A 20,172-nucleotide genomic window follows, 5' to 3' on the forward strand; every position below is an offset into this window, starting at 1 on the left:
CCAACTGCTTGATTATGATCCAGAGCAGATGAGTTAAATTGTTTCAATCATTTAAAAAAAAAATGTGAAAACAATTCAGTAACCCTGTGCCTCCTGGGACCAGTAACAAGTTTCCTTGGGGCCTCTGTTTTATTATCTGTGAGATATAAGGCTGAACTTGATCATGTGTTAAGTTCCCCCCCCCCGAATTCTCTTTGATTCTCAGTGTACTTACTGTCCCTAACAAAACAAAAGCAGAGCCATCTTGTCTTATCCAACCCTGGTGATGGACACTTTCTGGGCCTGGGCTTCACTAGGCTTCCAAACAGAACTGTGCTCTGCTCTAAGAAGTGGCCTTGTCTTATTGGCTATCTCCCCTGAGGCTCTTCTTTGAACCTGAGAGGATCCCAGCAGAATTTCTTCAGTTACTTGCCTCTGGAGGAAAAGGTATTTCAACAAAATTTTAATTACACTCACTGACATTTGAATTTCACAGAATTTTCACTTTTCATAAATTATTACTCTTCTTTTGATTTCTTTTTAACCATTGAAACATGTAAAAGTGTTTTAATAGAAGAGAATCATATTGCCTAATTCTTGTCAAAAAGAAGAGAAGTAAAAACATCTGCAGAAAATTAACAAAGCTCTGCTGGGAAAGAGATAAAAGTTCTGGGCCAGAGTGGAAGTTTTAGAATCAAACAGTGCTGGATTTAAATTTCATTTTCTCCAGTCATTGTGACTTTTAAATACAAACCTGTTGAACATCTCTCTCCTGGATTTTCTCACTTGTAAAATCACCAATATTTACAAAAATATTTATCTAGTTGAACTATTGTAAAGATGAAGAGTGTTATGCTAGCAATGGCTCTTGTACCCATAGATATTCAATGTTACTGAGACGAAGCTTTTGGTTACCACGTGGCAGGAAGAATAATGTTCCCTCAAAATGTCCACATCCTGAATCTCAGTACCTATGAATATTGGTTGTAAGGCAAAGGGAAATTAGGTTGCAATTAAGAAAATTAAGGTTGGAATTAAGATGCTAAATGAGCTGACCTGCAGGCAAGAGGACCATCCTGGATTATAAAGGTTGGCCCAGTTTAGGAACAAGGGTTCTCCTAGGTAGAAGAAGTAGGCAGGAGAAAGATGACCAGGAAAAAAAAATGGAAGTGAAGGAGCCCTGATTTTTCATAAACTAAGGAATTCAGGTAGACATTAGATGCTGGAAATGGAAAGAAAATAACTTCTTCCCTAGAGGTACCAAAAAGAAACACATGCCTGCATAACATCTTGAATGTAGCTCAGCGAGATTCATTTTAGACTTTAGCTTCCAGAACATAAGATAAGAAAAATGTGTGATTTTAAGCCATTAATAATGGTTGCAGTAACTTGTGATAATGGCAATAGGAATCGAATGGCTACTGCTATTACTGTATATGCAAAAACAGCTTGCTGTCCACCAAAATATGTGCTTCATACTTTGAGGTGCAGGGATATTGCTGGAAGGGGCTGCCTAGCCAGGGACTCCATTTTCTAAACTCTTGCATCCAGTGAAACCATGAAAACAAAATTGGTTTGCTTTTGGACCCATGAAGTTAAATAGGAGGTGAAAGGGAACAAACAGGTATGACCAGTAGGAGCATGAAGTTAAGGGACTAATTGTATAAACTGGGCCAACTGTGCTGACCCCACATGCTTTCTTTTAAAAAGCAATTTACCTGCAGCCATGCCTGGCTTAAGTTGTTTACATTCCTCAGTAAACAACCTGTTATCTGCAGGAGAAATGCAGACCCAAAATGCCCATAAAAAAATGAGTAACCCTAAAGGGGAGATTTTTGTGACCCTTATGCAGACCAGATCCCAGGACTTGAGGACATAAGGATAACACCTCTGACCCTAAAATCTGTAAGAAAAGGTTCTAAATAGAACTGGTTAGCACGAGCCAAAGTGACTTAGAGTTGTCATGTCAGTAGAGACTTGAATGTCTGATGTCATCCTGCTATCAAAGGTAAAGAGGTAGTCCTGGGCAGGAATCTCTGGAAACTTCCTTGGAACCCCCAATAAAACTGGAGGGGAAGACGGGTGCACCCTCCCTTGAGTGTATGCCCTTTTCCTCTTTTTACTATACTTTTAATAATCCCATGACTGCTTCTCATAGTTCATGACTGAAATCTTTCTGACATGACTGCAAGAACTGGTGAAGAGAGATCCTTTACAACTGCCTTAGCTCTGCTTTCAGATCCTTGCCCTATTACACTAGGTATCCATTCCCTTCCTGGGACTAGATGCAATGAACCCCAAACTAGAAGATAGAAACACCTTTGGCTCTTGAATCACCATCTGAATAGAAGCTACCTACATTGAATTGTTACATGGAAAAGAAAAGAAAAAAAAAACACCTTCTATTCTGTGAGCTACTGACACTTTAGGATTTATTTGTTAAAGCAGCTAGCATTATTATAGCAGAGGTATTATCTGCCATTAAATTCTCATTCATTGTATTTCACTGTGAAACTGACTAGAAACATCCTTTGCTTTTGCAGTCCTTTCATCTCTTCAGGAAATTGCAAGTGTTTCTTTAGATCTATTTGTGAGGGTAACTGGTAGTTATCCTTTTAATATCCTTTGATCTTCCTGTTGATGTAATCTACAAATACCCCAACGCCTGAGGGAACTCCATTACTAAATTACGAAACTATTAGATGTATCAAGTTGTTGTCCTGGAACATTGAGGAAGACAGTCTTATAGAATTATACAGGACTTGAGGAGGAGAAGATATTGCTTTTACCTCCTCCATGCCATGATGCCATAATGTATAACTTTGCCTTTCCAAAGTTATACATTACATCAGGCCCAGCCTCCTGGTCTACTGATACCCAGAGCATTGCTCTCTTCTCCTGTTGCTCACAGTCACCTAAGATGCTTTATAAAATGTGTGTGAGTGTAAGCATTTATCAAGTGGCTAAATGGTGGTTGGGAGACAACTGACAAGAAATGGTAATTATAAATATTAAAACAAATGAATAGATCTAAAAGCAAACTAAGTCAGTGCAGAAGGTCTTACAGTGAGAATGGTCTGGACAGGTAGTGGACACATACACAGCCTGCTCTCCTTTAGGAGAGGTGCTTTACAGGATATCCATGTGGGCTAAAGGAATAAGGTTGAATTCTATGCTCACATGAATTTGAAACAACCTGAACTAAATTAAGTGCATTTGTTTGTTTGGTTTTTTTTTGTTTTTGTTTTTGTTGTTAACATTACTAGAGTTTTGTTGTATATTTCAAAGTGACAGCTATGGTATGCAAGTTTTCCAAATACATTTGATAATGGACTTGCATATATATATATATATATATATATATATATATATATATATATATATATATATATATGAAATGTGCATGTGCATGCACACACAAACAGAAACACACACCAAAAAAGAAAAAGAAAAAGAAATCAGCATTTTCTAAAAGGTTTTTGTAGATGTCTTTACTGGCAATGCAGAGACTAAGCTTTTAGCTGTTTTGTTATTTAACTTCTTTTCTTTTTTCTTCTTTACTTAATGGTTTCTACCTAGGTGTGTATATATTGTTCAGACATTGTAGGTAAATGGGAAGGTAGAAAAACCCAGACTATTCCTGGTTTACTGTGTTAGTTTGTACAACATCATAATGAGTGTCTTAAATTCAAAGATGATGGATGATACCCATGTTTTCTTTTTAGTATCTCCATGCAAATCTCAAGGATAATATTTATCCCTGGGAATCACCTCCCCCTGCCATACACACACATCTGCTTCCTTGCCAATAGACTAATACAAGTTGTCAAATGACAGTTTTACTCTGTAAAGGTATAAAAGGATTAAAGCAGTCTAGGATCTATTAGGGAGAGATATCATAGTATGTTGTTCAACATCTCTGGTTATGAAATTTGGAAGATTAGAATGCTACTTCCATTTCTATCACTAGTAACTGTGATCTTGGGAAAGTTCTTTTGTCTCAGTTGCTTCTCTGAAATGGGGCAGTGATATCCATTTTGCAAGTTTATTGTGAGAATTAAATGAGGTAATCAAGATACCTTCTGGTAAACAGGAGTTAGGATCATTTATGGCCTTGATATCATATCTACTACTTAGATAGCTCTGATGAAGCACCAATAAAGTCTGTAACATAGTACCCAGAAGATGCAGCTGTCAATGAGATTCACTGTCTTCTCAGCAAAATGGTTCCATTGGTACCATCTCCATTTGCCTCCTATCTGACTCTCAAGATCAGAAGACAAGGATCTAGAGCCAGATTTCTGAGTCTCCATTGAAGAATCTTTCATCATTCTATACTACCTCTTATCCAAACCATTTAGACTTACAATATCCTCTGAGAGGAGATTGGACAACATCACTGTTCAAGGAACTTAAGCCACCTAGGCCACTATCACCCTTTAATCAGAAAAGGGCAGCACCCAAGGCCAGTACAGAGGAGGCAACTCAGTGTCTTATCTTTCTATCTTGTTGACTGTAGAACCATTAATCCTACTGACTTGAGAGTGGGGAAAAAAAGTCAATTTCCAAATTCAGGATCTCTCTTTGTGGGTTTTAGGCTCAATTAAAATAGTTATCAAAACATTCTTATAAACTTGCCCACGGGAAGACTAAAATACTCATAGGATTTCTCTGTTCTCTTAATCAATTCTACCAAAAATATTCATAGGAAAGAATTTTTATGCACATCCTCAAATTAAAAGTAATTCACAATTATTGTGGGTCCCAACTTCCTTTGAGACAAATATAGCTTTATTTAATTTAGAATAGCAGAATTTAGGCAATGGAAATTTGGATCAATAATGTTCACTTGGGTAGAAATACAAAAGCATTCGATGATATAAAGCTGGCCTAAAGTCAAACCTCTGCTTCAAATGTCCATGGTGAGTTGCTGGGTCTATCTAATGGATCTCAATGTCTTCATCTATATGTGGAAATTCTCTTTTAGTCCTGCCAAACTGTTGTGTCAACCCTATATAACTGGAGTGAAAGTATGAAAATAAAAGAGACTTTCAAGGAACATGCTTAAATGGGGCAGGTTTCTGAATACTAATGTCAGCCTGGGAGTTCAACGAATTTCCCCTGAATTGAAGATGACAGTTGTTGGATAGAGAAGAATTTCCAGAGAAAATAATAATAATAATAATAATAATTTTATTTTGTTTATTTGAGAAATTGTGTAGAGCAGAAAAGAGGCAGGTGGAGTGGATATGCAGGCTCAAATGGAGGAGGATTTCAAAAAAAACAAGAAAGGCTCCTAATTGAATGGAATTTCTGTGGTATGATTTTAAAAACAGAATTCTTTTCACGCTTTCCTCATTAAATCTTAAGTAATACTCCATTATTGTAGGTTTAGTCCATGTGATGGTGAGATGATTGATGAATCAAGGTTAAAGAGAGAGAGAGAGAGAGAGAGAGAGAGAGAGAGAGAGAGAATGAATCACTCCTGTTATGGGTGCCACAATATAGATGGAACCGGCATCCCAGGGGCAGTCAGGAACTGTGAGCTCTAGCTCATGGTCCAGCCCCTGGACATGCGCAATGACTCTGGGTCTGGGCTTTTCTTTTAGCGTCCGGGTTCACCTATATCCATGCATAAGTTTTCTGATCCAATATGTTTTGGGAAAATCTTTGAAGGGGAAACAGTAATGTGGATATAAGTATTGCACTCAGAATATATGATACTCCCAGTGCCCTGGCAGTCAGAGCCTCATCACAGAAAGGGCCTGTTCTGTTGATGATCTGAAAACTCTCTGAGTCATGCAGGTTGTACAGTTGCCAAACAACTCTTGAGAAAGAGTATCCATGGAAACAGCACACCAGATGTCTCAAGAGGTGTATAAAAACATCAAAAAACTGACAGAAGGAGTGCTTGGCAAACACTGGGAAAGGTAAGAGTCTGTGCTTGTGGGGTAAACAAAGGCCTTTTGATGCCATGACCATGCTGAAAGTGTAACCACAAGGTCGGGAGGCAAGAATCCCCATCCCAAAGTATGCTGTGTGGTGACTGACCTCCCAGGTGGCCTGATGCTCTCCAAGGACTGTGTGACAGACAAGACTCTTCAGCCTGGGTTTACCTACAAGGAACAATATGGGCAGCCCTGGTGGCATGAATTGTTCTATTGCCATCAGATCTGTTATTTGAAAGCTAATCTCTTTATCCAGGGAACCTCCAGAGAAAGTAGGCCTCTGCCCAGGATGGTAGGAAGTGTCTCTGCTCTCCTTAGCACACAGTTATTATAACTGAGACAAAATGTATATGTTTACTGATTTGTTTCATTTAAATTCATTTAAGTAGCCTATGGATTCATTTTTGTAAAAATAATTAAACCATACAGTGCATTGGACAAAAGTTTCCTTTGCTCCCTCTTAATTCCACTGCCTTCTCAGAGGCAATCATGGCTACTGGTTTTGTGTATGATGTTTGAGCCCCTTCTTTATGGGTTCCTACTGTGTGGTGGTATTTGGTTTAAGGTTCATTGTTTTATAAGTGAAGGTTTTGAGCTTCACTGTGCATTTTTTGCACTTGACTGTGTATTTTGGATATCTTTCTACTTCTGTACTTCTAAATCCACCATCAAGTGTATTATTCTAAAGTTCACATCAAAACATGTCACATTTTCCTTTATTTTGTAAGCACGGATCCACAAATAGCCAGGAATAGGAGAGGAACAAACAGTAGAATATTCACCTTGAATCTCTCCTATTTGATATCTACTTGACTTGTACAAAATACATGTACCTTATGAACCTTAGTTTTCTTATTTTTATTTGGTACTGGGGTTGAACTAAGGCGGCACTTGACTGCTGAGCCCCAACCCAATTTTTTTTATTTTATTTAGAGACAAGGTCTCACTGCGTTGTTTAGTGACTCACTTTTGCTGAGGCTGGCTTTGAACTCACCATCCTCCTGCCTCAGCCTCCTGAGCCGTTGGGATTACAGGTGTGCACCACTGCCCCCAGTGGATTATTTATTTATAATGAATAAAAATGAAGTAGAATCACATCCAGTGTATTATCTGAGAAAAAAATAGGCACCCATAACATATGAGTCTCATTTACTTTGTCAAAAATTTCCTGAAGGAATAATATGCTAACGCAGACATGTATGATGTTTGCTGATAATAAGCATAGGATTGGCTATCAAAACATTTTAGTGTGGTAAAAATGAATAAAGGTACAACTCTTGTATAGCAAGTATCCTGTATATTCCAAACCATATGAGGTTTTGACTCTCTTGCAAAGTCTGACATCCACTGGATGTGAGCCTTTTGAAGGAAGGCTGCAGGTGAGACTCAACTCTGTGTACCCCGTGTGTTCAGAATCTTGCCATGATTTCATATGATCAACACACAATATTTTTCAAATGGATAATGATATATACTCTCCCAAATAAACCCCCTGTCTGATTCTATAGAATGTTCACTTTCCCCCATTCTTTAGTCAGTTTCCATTATTGTGTTACCAATGCAGTTAAATTAAATCTTGTAAAACTTAGGCATATATCAAATGATCATTTAAAATTATTGAACAAATTATTGAACTAATCTTTAGAAAGGATAATACTCAAATTAAAAATAAATTTTATATTGAAAGCCATGCCCCTCGTCTTTCCAAAATCCCATACACACACTGTTATGTCCTCTTTTTCTCTATTCTGTATAGTTCTTCACCACCATGCTCCTTTCCCTCTAATCCTTCCTCCTTCCATATATTACTTCCTGATTTGTTTCAAGACTTCAGAAAAAAAAATAGTATCTGGAAGAAATAACTGAATGTGCAACTTCTAAACTAATGATAGAATTGCTTCTTTCCACAAATCTAATGTATCCACTGCAAATTTCTTGAAATGGGACTCCTATTGTGTTATGCAGATAGCCTGACTCCTATCTGTACAAAGTCATTTAGATTCATGTTTTTCTCCATTCACCAACCTTGAGCCACTCTGATATTCCCCTTATTTCTCAAACTCTTGAATACCTGGAAGTCACTGCATGTGTAGTTCTGGTGCTAGATGACTCCTCCTAATCTTTTTCCCTGTGACAGGCTCCTGGGCTTTCATTCAGGCCTCAGTATAACTCTCACGTCCTCTGAAAATACTACCACCCTAAGTTTTACCACGCTCATTTATTTATTTTATTATTATTATTATTTGCCTTACAATCTTAATACACCTTTATGCCACAGTTTATCATATCTCTTTATACAAGATATGTTGACACCAAATTCACATTTCATACATTCATTTTGTATAACGATGAGGGTCTCCTTCCACCATCCATGCAATTCCCCTTCTCCTTCCCTTTCCCTCCCACCCCTCTTCCCTACTTATTTCTCTTTATTTCTTTCAAAATACAGGACACAGTTTTTAATTTTTTGTTTACTCATTTACCGTTTGTTTCCCTCATTAATTTTTTAATTCCCTGAAGGACTGTCAAGCTTATATCTTTTAACATTTTGGATATGTAGTAACTAATCTAAGGTTTGGTATATAACTGGTAATTCTCAGATAATGTTGAATGAATTAGCAAAGAAAGATTGAATGTTCTGGTACTTTTTCTTGGATTTGATTTATAGTTTCTGGGACAAAATTTTTAGTAGAGATTTAGTCAATAATGATAATTGAGATTTTTATGCTTTTAATCCCTATGTCTTATGATTTCTATTAATAAAACATTCATTTAGTTCTCACTTTTCAATTAAACAAAATGTTACTCTCTGTTGATAGGGACTGTATTAACATTTAACCAAAGGTCCTCACACCAGTCGATCAATCATCAGAGACCTAATCAATAATACTAATCTGTAAGCAGTTCCAAAGCTCTTTTCTGAGCCAATAAACTATTTCATTTTTAGGTATGTCATCTTTCTATATGAAATATATCAATTCTAGCACTCAGAGTTATTCTTAAAATTAGCTGATATTTTGTCTCTATTGTATTAAAGAAAACATTATACAATAGGACACTGACTTAATCGGTATTTTAAATGCATTGTTATAGTTTGGATAAGATGTGTCCCCCAAAAGCTCATGTGTGAGACAATGCAAGAAAGTTTAGAGGTGAAACTATTGGGCTATGAGAGTATGAATCTAATTAGTTCATTAATCCACTGATAGGGACTAATTGGTTGGTAACTGCTGGAGAGTAGATTATGGCTGAAGGAGGTAGGTCACTGAGGGTTTATACTTTTGTCCCTGGTGAGCAGACAGTCTCTCTCTCTGCTTCCTAATTGTCATGTCCTGAGCTGGTTTCCTCTGCCATGATGTCAGCCTTACCTTGGGCCTGGTTATTATTGGCCATCTAAGGACTGAGATCTCTGAAACCATGATTGCCAAATAAACTTTTCTTCTCTAATTGTTCTTGTCAGGTCTTTTGGTCACAGAAGCAAAAAAGCTGACTAAAACATTCATGCACTTAGAATATAAGAGCTTCATTTATATGCATTTCTCCCAAGTTTTAGTACAGCAGAAAATAATAAGTATTAATAAGGGAGCTTATTAAAGACACAACATTAAATTATCATGGGCAAAGAATTGAATTCTATATCTTCAAAGTTTCTTTCTTCTTGCCAAGAGCCCCTAATTGCTTTGAGCTCTAAAAACATTCCATCTGCATCAACACTTCCCTGATGGCATTCTTATTTTGAACATACTGTTTGAAATTACTTATTAAAAAATTGTTTAGAGAAGTACATTGCAGTTTCTATCACAGCATAAGTATGTCTTAACTTTTTTTTAACCATTTAAGATTATTTGGAAAACCAGAAATGTATAAGAATGAAACATGTTTCCTTTGAATCAGCACAACAAGAATGGATACAACAAGAATGGAAAAGAGGTGTTCCTGGTAAGGAGAGGACCTTACCAACATATTAACATTTTGATCATTATTTTCAGATGGTGGAATTTGCATGTCGGCTGAACTTGTTCTGGAAAGTATTTTACTAGGGAAAAGGCAACCGTCCTCCCAGACTTCCCTGGAGATAGCACTGGTTACCAGAGCAGCAGTCAAGGCCTCTTTAGTGCATGCAGTGTGTGGTGCTGGATAGGTGTTTACACGCTTTTCTTAGCTTCATCCTCACCACAGTCAGCCATGATGATTTCAGTTTATAAATGAGAAAAAGAAGACTTTGAGACACTCATACTTATTTCACATTACCCCCAGTCAGACTTGTCAGGAGTTTTCTCTTTCAGTCTGCAGCTACTTAGGTGGGGCTAAATGCCTAGATAAAGGAGCTGTCTTAGAACTTCCTCAGCAAGGAACATGAAGATTCACAGCTGAAAAGAGGGAGCAGTCTCAGACAACATGATCTTCCAAAGGAAAAGATGTATACTGGGTCAACAAATGATAGATGACAATAGGGGAGAAAGGTGGTGGACCTGTATATTGAGAAACGTATCCCACCTGAATTGCTTACATGTGGAAAATAGTAGAAGGAAAGGAGAAATGAAAATGACAGTTCCATTGACTTGCATTTTAGAACACCAGAAAGAAAAAATCATCACGAGAAATCATCTCTATTTTTCAGGTTAGGGCTGTTATAACAAAGTACCACAGATGTGTGGCTTAAACAACAGAAATATGTTATCACAGTTCTGGAGACGAGAATTTTCAGAAATCAGGGTTCAGGCAGGGTTGGTTACCTGGGAGATGGTGAGGAAAGTGTTGATTTCAGGGCTCTCTCCTTAGCTTCTGAGTGGCATCTCACTGCGTCTTCATATCATTTTCTCTGATTATATAACTGTGTCCAAATTTCCCCTCTTATAAGTTATAGGGAACTCACAGAAGTGGGAACATGAGGTTAAAGGAATAATTCTATAAACTGAGCCCAGTGTGCTGACTCCCACATGCTTTTTTTTATAAAAAAAAGAAATATATCTGCAGCCCTGCCTGGCTTAAGTCGACAAGTTACATTGCTCAGCAAACATCCTGTTTTCTGCAGGACAAATGTAAACCCAAAATGCCAATTTAAAAAAAAAAGGCAAGTTCTGCTCTACTCTCTCACTCCAAAGCATATTTGTAAATAGTGCCTGATATTTTTTTAAATTTTTTTTAACAATGCCTTTATTTATTTTTTAATGTGGTGCTGAGAATCGAACCCGGGTCCGCCCGTGCTAAGTGAGCGCTCTACTGCTGAGCCACAATTCCAGCCCAATAGTGCCTGATTTTGCTGCTACCAGTTGGGGAACTTCAGAGAGAGGGGGTGAAGGATTCTGTAGAAAAGGGAATTAGGACTCTAGCATGTCCATGCCTCTGCTCTTGCTCTACCCTTGAGTTGGCGGCTCATGGATTGCTGGAGAAACTTTCTTTAGTCTGAGCTCACTGTCATGAAGCTTTCGCCAGACTGTACAAAGTGAAGGGTTGTGCTTCTGTTGCCCTAGGCACCTGTGTCCTTTCTAACTCTTTGCATTTTTACCCTCATCCTCATCACCACCAATCAACAAAACTTTGAGTTACTTGACCAATAGTCAAGAAAAATTGGTTAAATGGAAGTTCATAGCATGTCTTTCCAAATAAAAACTTGACTAAAGCAACAAAAAGAATGGTATGTTCTACAAAATTAGTTATGTGAGACCTATTATCAGTGGGTTTCTGAGAACCATTTTGGTTAGAAATTATAAGAAACAAGTTCTAAGGGTGGAGGAAGAGGGGCTGGGGTTGTAGCGAAGTGGTAGGGCGCTTGCCTAGCACCTGTGAGGCACTGGGTTCAAACCTCAGCACCACATAAAAATAAGTAAATAAAATAAAAGTATTGTGTCCATCTGCAACTAAAAATATATGTATTAAAGAAATGGAGGAAGAATATGTTCAGAAATATGGAATGGAGCTCTTCTTAATTTAGTGACTGGTTGGAATAAATAATTGTTAACTCCTATTGCACTATTAATGAAACTCTCTAATAGTCACCATAGGTGTGCTGTCAGAACTATTGCTGACACCATTTAATAAATGAGGAAAGAACAGGTAATTTGCTCAAGCATCCAAAGCCTGAGGCCATATAGGGTGGTTCCATTATACAATAAAAAACAGAGATTTCAGCTTCATGGTATACTTATCCCCACCAAAGTACTAGCTGGAAGCCGTGTCTTATTTTTGAATCTCAGTTCTGTCATTTGATAATTGAAATTTTGATATCTACCTACATAAAGGGTTTATCATGAAGCTAATAGACTTTAAGCATCATACTTTCCTTCCAGACCTCCTTACCTAATTTTGTATTCATAATTTCAACAGCTTTTCCCCAGAAGTTTCCTAGATCTGTATAAACTTTGCACTAGGTGGATCTGTCTTGGACCTACTTCACCTGAATAGTTATGATCACTTTAGTTATAAATCAAGCTCTCCTGCATCCAGTTTAAAAATTAAGATCTCCTGCATCCAATCCAGAGTTGGTTTTTTTTTTGTTGTTGTTGTTGTTTGTTTGTTTGTTTGCTTTTTGTTAGACAACAATGGATGTCTCTCTTTCTCTCCTTCCTTGTCCAAATCTCTGGATCTCCTCTCATGATCTCTTCCTGTTGGTCCAGATGCTCCCCTCTCAAGCAGTGCTATGGGATCTAAAATTAATTCTTTTGTACTCATCTCCAAAAATACTGGAAGAGAAAATCAAAGGACCACTCTGTACGCTACATTTTCTTATTTTAAAATGACTTTTAAAGGAAGGACAAGTAAATGCTGCAAATTTGGACTTTAATTTTCCCAGGGGCATTTGAATTCAAAGCATTTGAATTATAAAGACAAGGGGATGAATGAGCAGGTGGGAGTTTGCAGCAGTTAGATGAGCTTTCTTCTTGAAAATGTGGGTTCCCATTGTGGCCCTCTTTGGAATCTGAGGATAGTAGATGTTATCCATGAAGCCTGAGGATAACCTGAGGAAGTGAGGTAATAGTCATTAAAACTGATTTGCTCCAAAAATCTTAATTAAAAAAAATGTTTAGACAAGCATGTTAAAGCATGTTAATTACTTATATTAATTATTCAAATATGCTCATTTCTGAAATAATAATTTGCCAAATACTAGAACAGTTATTTTGGATTTTTTTACTGCATGTGAATTAGTTCATGAATGATTTAATTCCAGCTGATTTAACTTTAAGGTGCTACTCATAAGGAGAGCTGAGGATTTTTAAAAAATTTAAAAACATTCCTTATACATAGAAGATATGGATGCATAACTAATAAAAGCACAACGTAGACATAAGTGGAGTGCTAATGGGAATTTGTGCTAGGTGCTTGCTGTTTGTTTGCTCCAGAGAAATAGCCATCTCATCATGAGAGATTCTTTCAATCTTAGCTTTCACATCTTAGGGTATAAAATCCAAAATTGCCCTATGGCCCCTGATCCTCATCAGTGATACCTTTAAGCCCTACTAAAAAGCACCAGGGTAGGAACACTGTATACATACCTGGGTAGATATTTTGCTTGTTTCAGTCCCAAACCTGGGACTAAATTCAGACCCAATACAAACAAGAAGCCTTTTAACCAATCAAACTGGTTATGCAAATGAACTCTTATCTAGAGAATTCACTACAAGTTCTCATAGGGAGAAGTTATTACTCTCCTGAAACCCACCCCCAGCAGCATATGGCCTCAATGGCAGAAGTTAAGATAGTCTCCCTGCTATAATCCAGATACCCAAGATCAGATTCATATTTAAAAAATATAGATATAAACCTATTACTCTTCTCTTATTAAAATAACAGCTTAGGCAAATTATACATAACAGAATTTAATTGTACAAAGAATGATTTGTAAGTTGGGCAGTGCCCCAGAATGAGAATAGGTTCAGAACAATTCCAAGTCTACCACATGGTTGAACAACATTTATGGATAGAAAAAGGGAAATGACATACAGAAAACAAAAATGAGGTACAGAGACAGAGAGTTGGCAGTTCAGCTACGTGATTCATTGAGACTCATTGGTTAGTTACGAAAGCAAATTCCAAATTTAGACTCTCAGTTTTTTTTATGTACTAAGATCAGTTTGGGTTCCTTACTCAGGACTCTATGAGGGTTTCTGAAGCTCAAATCTAGTATGATTTAACATCTTATAACCTAGTTTGTACTCTGAGGAAAGTCTGAGCCTATACTCTGAAAGCATTGTCTGGAAGTTAGTCAAGCTGAAATGTCACCTGGTAAGAAGGAGAAAAATGTGTGAAGAAAACACAAATTCCTTTTTAGGGACACAAACAAGAGTAGGGCATGTTGTTTACACTTATGTCCCATTAGCCAAAAGTTAGTCACATTTACACACAGCTGCCAAGGAAGCTGGTGATGTAGTCACAGGGCAGTCAGGCATCCATCTACAACTCTGACCTGTGTTCTATAATTCTCCCACTGGGACTTGCCAAACTCTACCTGCTATTTTTTTCATCACAGAATCCTTAAGCCTCATAGCCTCATAGTCTGCCATGTTGTACTGTCATGGGAAAAGATCCTTCTCTGGAGAAGGATCCAAGGAGAGAAGGCGGAACTTGACTCAAAATTGGCCGGTGCTTGGTTTATGTGATACAAAAGAGTTTCAGAACATGTCAGTCAGAAACAGATAGTAGTTTATTTAGGAAAGTAGGGGCACGGGCACGTTCAAGGGAGAATGTGGACAGTCTCAACAGAGAGACATCTTTAGGGGTAAAGCAAAGAATACATTCAAGGGAGAATGTAGGTCATCTTGACAGTAAGAGATGCATTGTGGGGTCTTTCCAGCTCTTCTTTTAAAGGAAACTTGGTGAGGGGTGGGTATGGAAAGTTATGTGGGAATGATATTAGTCTGGTGATCTCAAAATAGTTTATGGTGATCTGGTCAGTCTCAGGATCCTTATGATGACTTGGTCTTCATTGTCTGATCAATAGATAATGCTGCAAAGTCCCCTAAATTTTAAGTTTCTCAAAATATCTTATCTCTGTTTAATTAATCTGTTTATGGGTGGGGGGCACTAATTAGCAAGCAGGACACAAGGTATAAGTGAATGGATTTACAGTTAGCCTTAAGATTTGTAGATTTCCCAAGAATTAGACAAACTGACCTGAGAAAGAGACTGGTTTAGGGAGTGACCGGCCTGTAAAAGCATGCAGAACTTCTGAAAAAAAATTTTTTTTTTCTTTGTCCTTCCTTTCTGTCTCCTGTGTACCTGTTTTTTATTCCTGCTGTCCTACCTCAGCATGGCCTATGAAATGGGCAGTCTACACACTCCTTCCTGGACCTACCTTGGAGCCCTTTCCTGCTCCTGGCTCCATTCAAAGCCAGCAGCCTTCTTTGGGCTGGTACATACAGTATTCCTAGATAGGGAAAGTATTATCTCAAACCCTCAAACCCAAAGTGTTTCTTTCTTTATTTGACAGGCATTGATTTGTCTTTCATTTTGGAGGGAATGTTATAATATACCCCTGAACTCTGGGCCCTTAAAAACATTCCTGAAATGGCAGGTCCCTGAATCTCCAGTTTTATCTTCTCTCATCAGGAATGCAGATGTCTCACTAAGACTTCCAGCACGCTGGCCACCTCTGGTTCCTCTTGTCCAGTCAGCATGATGTCATCGACATAATGGATTGATGTAATGTTCTGATAGATTCAGACAGTCCTAATTTCTCAGACTGCATTATGACACAGGGAAGGAGAGTCACCATAGCCCTGCAACGAGAGCATAAATGAATATGTTTGTGCCAGTCACATGAATGCAAACTGCTTCTGATCTTAGCTGACCAGAATACAAAAGAATACATTCACCAAATCAATACTGCATGTCTTGGGAATGCGAGGCTTTCTAAATCTGTTCTAATAAGGAGACTACATCCAGCACAGGAGCTTTGAACAGAGATACTACTAATTTGAGCATGCAGTGGTCTATATTACCATCATTCTCTAGGATCCATATCCTTCTATAAGAACTAGACTGGCAAATTGAACAGAAATAAGATAGAAACTACTATCCCCACACCCTTTAGATCATTAATGGTGGAATTAATATCTGCTGGTCCCCATCTGGATATATATATGATGAGGAATAAAATAGATTATAGTAATTACAGAAAAAAGAAGCAATAAATTGCTGAGTCACTCATCAGGCAGATAGTATAATCTAGGGGAAAGATACAAGTCAGACAGCCATCGTTTTAATGTTGTAGTCCCATTGCCTGATTACTTTCTGCATGACCCACTATAAATTAATTCCCTGAGGTTCAATTTCTCCACCTATAAATAAGGCTGGCAATATTTACTTTCAAGCTGTCTAGAATGGAAAGCTATTAAGTAAGCAGATGAGTGTAGAATGTGTCTGTAATGCTGAGAGATATTTGGTGTTGTAGAAGCCGATCAGTCAGGCTCCCCAATACTCTGCAAAAAGAAATGTAAGCAAGTTGGTAGAAGTGAAGTGTTACTTCAATAAAGTTTTGCTCTGTTGGATATTGGCAAAGGATGAAACAGCAGCTGTAACTGCATGGTCAGTCCCACCACTGAAAAGAAACTGCTGAGAATGCACAACTTCTGCCAGTGTGCAGCCTTCAGAGACAAAATTACCCAGAACCTCAAACACCTGAATGCAAGGGCTCTGTCCTCCTTATTTCAAAGGTGTTCAAAGCACCATCTCTCAGATTCTGCTCATCTGTTTTCTTGTCACTCAACTAGATGTTGGATAGTGGTGAAGAATAATTAGGAATGTTAATTTTAAATGCTACTGAATAACAATATAATTCTACTTAATAAATCTACGTTATGCCTATAATAATATTTAGATAAAAGCTACACCATTTGAATGTTAGAAGTTTTATGTTTCTAAATATATCATTATTCAAGTGTAAGCTGAAAGAGAATTTTGATTTGTAAAAAATATTGGAATTAGTATTTCATTGTATTTATTTCCAACTTGCAAACCACATAGTAAATAATTAATACCTATAATATCCTGAGTATCTGCTTTTTGTAATATTTTTATAGTAGGTGTTTTACATACATATCATTTAACCCTTATAATACACTTTCAATTAGATGAAAATATCCTAAGTTACAAATAATGAAACCATGGGTCAAAAATATTCAGGCATGCCAGAGCCAAGACTTTAACCAGTAGATTATAAGTTCTACATTCATCAGGTTTATCATTATATTTTCAGCATTTGGATAAGATCACAATGCAACAGAGAGGTTAACTTTTTGCTAAAGGAAGGTAATGTGTTGCTAGAGGTAGACCTATGAGAATACTAAATACCAGAATACTTAAGGATTCTCCTGATTGAAACTCATCCTAAGGGAAACAGACTCAGAGGGACAACCCTAGAACAGGGACAAAACTTTAATATCTGGAGGAAAGTTGATTCTGAATGCAGCATGTATTGATCTTCCAGATTTTTCCCTATCCCTGACCATTACTGGCTGATAACTAAGCCTTGTTGGGGCTGGGACCTATGAATAGAAAATCAAAGATATATTTGATGAAAAGTGTTATCACATTAACATCTTTGCTCCAAGACCTACATGGAAAATTAGAATACTAAAATGAAGAGAATGACTGACAGTGTTCTTAATTTTACTTGGAATAGAATAGTTTCCTTTACCTAGAGGTATATAGAGAACAAAATACTGCTTTGGTGTCCTGAAACCAAGGAATCTGCAATAGTAGCACCAGTTTTAGCTGAAGGCACTCTTACGGGGAAATACCATGGTAGAAACTCATCTGGGAAGCCAACAACAATGACCACATTCATCCATTAATCCATGTATTTAGTGAATATATGTAGAATACACAACACTGTATTAATTGAGCAATGAATATGATATACAGTATCCTAATTTCATGGTATTTCTTTTTTCTAGAAAGAGAAAAGATTAGCAAAAGCCTAAAGATAATTTCTGACTATGATAATTCCTCTGAAGGATATTAAAAGTAAGTACAGTGAGATAGTGTGCAATTAGGGGCAACTTAGAAAGGAAGTCACAGCACACCTTTCTCCAAAAGAGATGAGAGCTAGGTGAGAAATTTCCAGCCAACCAAAGATCCAGGAGAAAAGCATTCCCCATAGGGGGAAGAAAAACTGCAAAGAAATTCATCATGACAATAAAGAAGGCCATTTCTTGAGAAGAGATGTAAATGCGTTAAGGGGAAGATGGCTAGAGATGACTTCAGAGCTGGATAGAATCTATATTGTACAAAGCCATATAAACCAAGGATCAGCAAACATTTTCTGTAAAGGTTTAGATAGTAAAAATGGTAGGCTTTGTAAGTTAAATGGTCATTGTCACATCTACTCAATCTGCCATCGTAGTGCAAAAGCAGCCATGCTCAATACATACGTGAATGATCATGGCTGTGTGTCAATAAACTATTTACAAAAGCAGGCAGTGAACTCAATGTGACCTACATGCAACCCCTGGAAAGAACCATGCTAAGGGTTTGGGGTTGTAGCTCATTGGCAGAGCGCTTGCCTAGCATGTGTCAGGCACTGGGTTAGATTCTCAGCACAGATATAATTAAATAAAGGTTCATCAACAACAACAACAACAACAACAAAAAAGAACCATGCTAAGGGCATGCTAAGGGTACTAAATTAGTCCAGATGCTATGGAAAGTCTTTAAAGAGGTATTTTCATTTCTATCATTTTCGTTTGTCTGTTTGAATATTCCTTTAGTAAGAGTCTGATATATACTTTAAAGTGATCACTCTGGTTGCTATTGGAGATTGTTTAGTAGGGAGGACAAGAACAGAATGGAAGCAGAGCAAACAGGGAGTTATTGCAGTGTTCAGTCAGGAAAAGCTATTACCTGGACTATGCAGTATCTTACGGTGGACTCAGAAACCCAACATAAGTATTTGTGGATGAAGGGAAAAGACTAGAGGACGAGGTGAGGGATTGCATTTTGGAGATTAGGAAAATGCATAAAGTCAGGATGACTCTTAGGTGGTAGCATTTAATAGCATCAAGAATACATAGAACTGATCAAGATGAAAAAATGTAAAACTTTCTTTTGGAACACGTCTAATGTTGCTCTGCCTATTAGCCAACGGAGATATCAAGCAAACAGGTACAGAGGCCAGAGAAGAAGTCTGAACTGGAAATATTTGACTGAATCAAAAAATTGCCCAAAACTTACCTGATTTTTAATTATAAAGACTTCAGCTACACACAGTTCTGTCTAACATAAATTTGGAGTTTTCATGAGATAATCAGTCAAAGAGGAAGTTTAAGTGAGAGAAAATTAGTTATATTCCTGAAGACCTTTAAAGGTCAGAAGAGGAGGAAATGCAAGCAAGGGGACTGAGCTTGAGCTGCTAGTCAATAGAAACAAAATTTGAAGAGTGTCATATTAGGACAGCCCCGGGAACACTTCATTTTAAGAGACACTATGGCAGATGCTGCTGAAGGGCTGAGTAAAACCGGAAGAGAGGAACCGATTAAACTAGACAATGTAGAAGTCACTGACAAGAGAACTGGGGAAGACAGAAACCATTTTGACTGAGTTAAAGAATGAATGAGGGTGAAGAAATCAACAGAGGGACATATCAAAAGAAAGCTGGAAGGTAATAGGGGCTTTAGTCATCTACGAGAGGAACTCATGTGGTTCATGCCAGAGCACCTGGATATCCAAAAGCAAGAAGTAATGAAGTAGGTGAAAGCGTGAGACCCTGGAGACAAATTGAACCTAGCTGAGACCCACTCTGTTAGCTAGTACTCAGTATGGACACCTGAATTATCCATTCTCCAAAATATGAATTTCCACTTCTTAACCTTCCAGAGGATGTTAGATATGTCATCAACAGAAAGATAATGCCGTATATATTCAGCACAGAAACCAAACAGGAATTATAATTGTAAAAGAGGTTAAAATATGATACCAGAGAACACAGAACTGGAAATGTATTATAAACCTGTTACCTGTACATATTGACTCAAATTGAGTTTGATGTATTCTACTCTGTAAAGCTCGACAGGGAAGAACTACAGATTCCTCCATTTCTTAGACAAGAATACAAATGGGTTATTATTAAACAGATTCGTGGTCCATTTGTGATGAAGAAGTAAAAGGAGAGGCATAAGAAGAGAATTGAGGGGTTTTAGAATGCTATTCAGACCACTAATACAACATCCTACCAAATGAGAATCTTTAGGAAATACTGATTATACAAATATAATCAACCCTACTGGTTTTATAAATATTTAAATAA

The sequence above is a fragment of the Callospermophilus lateralis genome, chromosome 16 (genome assembly GCF_048772815.1).
Source record: "Callospermophilus lateralis isolate mCalLat2 chromosome 16, mCalLat2.hap1, whole genome shotgun sequence".
Lineage (NCBI taxonomy): Eukaryota > Metazoa > Chordata > Mammalia > Rodentia > Sciuridae > Callospermophilus > Callospermophilus lateralis.